This window comes from Gallus gallus, chromosome 33, assembly GCF_016699485.2.
Source record: "Gallus gallus isolate bGalGal1 chromosome 33, bGalGal1.mat.broiler.GRCg7b, whole genome shotgun sequence".
Lineage (NCBI taxonomy): Eukaryota > Metazoa > Chordata > Aves > Galliformes > Phasianidae > Gallus > Gallus gallus.
This window is the reverse complement of record NC_052564.1, coordinates 3,445,954-3,449,695: the sequence shown is the minus strand read 5'-3', so window position 1 is coordinate 3,449,695 and position 3,742 is coordinate 3,445,954.

Sequence of the window (3,742 nt, the reverse complement as noted above, 5' to 3'; positions counted from 1 at the left end):
AGCTGGTCCCCTGGGACACAGAACGCTCATACAAGTTGGCAGAGCTGAAGGGAGACAGCTGTGCCCAGGAGCAGCTCCTGTACACCTCAGGTGGCATGGGGAGAACAGAGAAATTAGAGGGAATTTACAAGCAGTGCACGGTGGCAGCAGGCTGTGAGCTCACTGGAGGAGCATTTTTCACATCCCTTGATACAGTAAGTGTCTGGCTGAATGCAATGCAGGTGCATTTACAGGAGGGATGGCTAAATTTGGGACATCCCAAAGCAGATCAGGCTGCAGACACTCTGTTTCTTTATCATGGAAATAGGTCTGCTCCCAACCAGGGCTTCTGTGAGCACAGCCCTGAGGGCTGCGTGTCCCAGGACATCAGCAGGCTGTGCAGCCGGGGTGCAGCCGGGTGCCCAGGGCTGTGGTGCAGAGCAGGGTCCCTGCTGTGCCCCAGGGGCTGTGTGCCGGGGCAGGGACTCTGCCGCCTGCCAGGCTCAGCTCTCAGCCTGCCCAGGGGAGCTGCCCAGGGCGCTGCGGGGAGATGTGTGGGGGGAAGGAGCCCCCCGGCAGGGCAGGGGCCTTCTGCTGCCACAGCTGCTTCCTGGGGCAGGGGGAGCACAGATACGCAGCAAACCAAAATGTTTCCAAGAACACTTTGCACGAGGAGAGATGAGGCAGGGATTTTCCTTTTCCTATTCGTAGAGAGGAAAAAAGGATTGGAGGCTGAAATCTAAAAGGGGCTGTCAACTTTGAACACATCTCTGAGACTCCCAAACTGTTCTTTTCTCAATCTTTTTTTTTTTTTTTTTTAAACATTCCCACAGAATGTGTGCTCTGCCTCTCCTCACTCGAAGGATAGAAGCAGTTGAAATTATCGTGGTTTTCTGCAGACATGAATAATGTACTTATCCTGCAGATAGGCAGCTTTCTCTCACAGAAATTGTAGCGCTCAGAGGTTGGTCTTCTGGACTCTAGGAGCAGTTGGGGTAAAGAAATGAGACATGGAAGCACATGAAAATATCCAGGGAGATGAAATAAGATTAGAAAATGAGAGGAAGGTAGAAGCTTCATGAGCTTCTTCTGCTTACAGAATGCTGAACTTCATAAAAATAAATTCAAGTTATGGTGCTAAAGGAATGGCCCTAAGCGAATGAAAACATTTTGTAGTACAGTGGGATGAGTGATTCTGAGAATTGCCTTGACTTGTCATTATCTTCTGCACTCTGAACAGGACTCCATGCCCAGGAACTGCAGATGCCCAACAGCAGCTCCATCAGCGAGTTCCTCCTCCTAGCGTTGGCAGACACGCGGCAGCTGCAGCTCCTGCACTTCTGGCTCTTGCTGGGCATCTACCTGGCTGCCCTCCTGGGCAACGGCCTCATCAGCACAGCCGTAGCCTGCGACCACCGCCTGCACACCCCCATGTACTTCTTCCTCCTCAACCTCGCCCTCCTCGACCTGGGCTGCATCTCCACCACTCTCCCCAAAGCCATGGCCAATGCCCTCTGGCACACCAGGGCCATCTCCTACGCAGGATGTGCTGCACAGGTCTTTTTCTTTCTCTTCTTCCTCTCGGCAGAATATTATCTTCTCACGGTCATGGCTTATGACCGCTACATTGCCATCTGCAAGCCCCTGCACTACGGGACCCTGCTGGGCAGCAGAGCTTGTGCCACCATGGCAGCAGCTGCCTGGGGCACTGGGCTCCTTAATTCCCTGCTGCACACTGCCAATACATTTTCCCTGCCTCTGTGCCAAGGCAATGCTGTGGCTCAATTATTCTGTGAAATTGCCCAGATCCTCAAGCTCTCCTGCTCAAAATCTGACTACCTCAGTGAAGTTGGGATAATTTATTTTAGTCTTTGTTTAATCTGTGGGTGTTTTGCTTTCATTCTCTTCTCCTATGTGCAGATTTTCAGGGCTGTGCTGAGGATGCCCTCTGAGCAGGGACGGCACAAAGCCTTCTCCATGTGCCTCCCTCACCTGGCCGTGGTCTCCCTCTTTGTCAGCACAGCCATGTTTGCCTATCTGAAACCCCCCTCCATCTCTTCTCCATCCCTGGACCTGCTGGTTTCATTTCTGTACTCAGTGGTGCCTCCAGCAGTGAATCCTCTCATCTACGGCTTGAGGAACCAGGAGCTCAAGGCTGCAGTGAGCAATACATACTTCTACAGCATCCGTAAGATGCTTGGTAGTCTAACAGGAGTCCCAAGGTAACTCTGAAATTGTTAATACAGTCCGTTGTCATTATTTTTTTCACAGGCACAACTTTAATTTCAAAAGTGTTACACTTGCCCTACTACATTTCTGTAGTGTTTTGACACACTCATCTCATGTGCCTGTAGAACAAGTTGCTCTGTTGATACACACAATACAGAAGCCAGCAGAAATTTGTCTGTCTCTGCTGCCATGTTTTACTATCTGTGAAAGTAGAGGAGCAACTGACGTATGCAGGAGTAGTGCAGGGTCCAGGAACCCAGCTGCAACACGCAGCAGCAGCCTCGGTGTCCATGGCGGCTGCCCCTCACTGCCCAGGAGTTCCATCCTCTTATCTGAGTTTGAGATGGGGCTGCTGCTTCCCAGGTCCAATGACCACAGACAGCAGCAGGAGGTGGTCTTTGTGTTGCTGCTCTCTTTTCACTTCCATACTCCCCTCCTTGTCTACATCCTTGGGGACATGGGTGGACCAGGAGGGTTGCTCTGGACATTTGTCACCCTCAGCCTCTCACATCAGCCATTTCCAGCAGTGACTGCATGTTGATGGCAGAGCTTTTTCCTGAAGCCATCTCCATGCTCCTGGTGGTAGAGCAGGGCTGTCTGTAGACCCATGTGTGGGACATGGCTGGGGCAGCACTGGACCTGTAAAGCAGGAATGCCTGGAAGTGTGGTGCACTGAGGGCTGCCATGGGCACTTGTGCTGGGGAAACTCTTCCCACCTCAAACACACCTGTCCTGTGCAGTCCAGGCACGGTTGTGTCAAGTATGGGGCAGGGACATCACAGTGATAAGCCACAGATAGGAAACCCAACACAGTCAGTGGGGTGGGAGGTGGGAGGTGGGTAGGAAGGGGGGGAGCAGTTGTCTTGGTACACAAAGAGCCAGGTAGGAGGCAGCTGTGTATCCTGGCAGAGAAACCAGGGAAGGCTGTGGGCACATCACTGCAGCATGTGAGAGCTTGTGAGGAGATCATGGAGAATACAGAGCCAGGCTCTGCGCTCTCGTACACAGTGGGAGGATGAAAGTGATGGGTGAAACTGGAGACATTCTGCCTGAAGAGAAGGAAAAAAAAATTCACTCAGTTCAGGGCTCATCCTGAGCAAGGTGGCTTCTGCCTTGTGTTTTGCCTTCATTGCGCTGTCCTGTGTGCAGATCTTCAGGGCTGTGCTGAAGATACCCTCTGAGCAGGGACGGCACAAAGCCTTCTCCATGTGCCTCCCTCACCTGGCCATGCTCTCCCTCTTTGTCACCACTTGCATGTTTGCCTACCTGAAGCCTCCCTCTATTTCCTCCCAATCCCTGGACCTGGTGGTGTCATTTCTGCACTCAGTGGTGCCTCCAGCCATTAACCCCCTCATCTGTGGCATGAGGAACCCGGACCTCAAAAACGCACTGGGGAAATTGATGTCATGGACACTTTTCATTAACAATAAACTTCTCCTCTCTCTCTAAATGAATCACAGACTGTCCCAGTGCAGGCCTGTATTGCTCATCTATGTTTATAATATTTATTTTTATTCTTATTTTTTAATTTGTT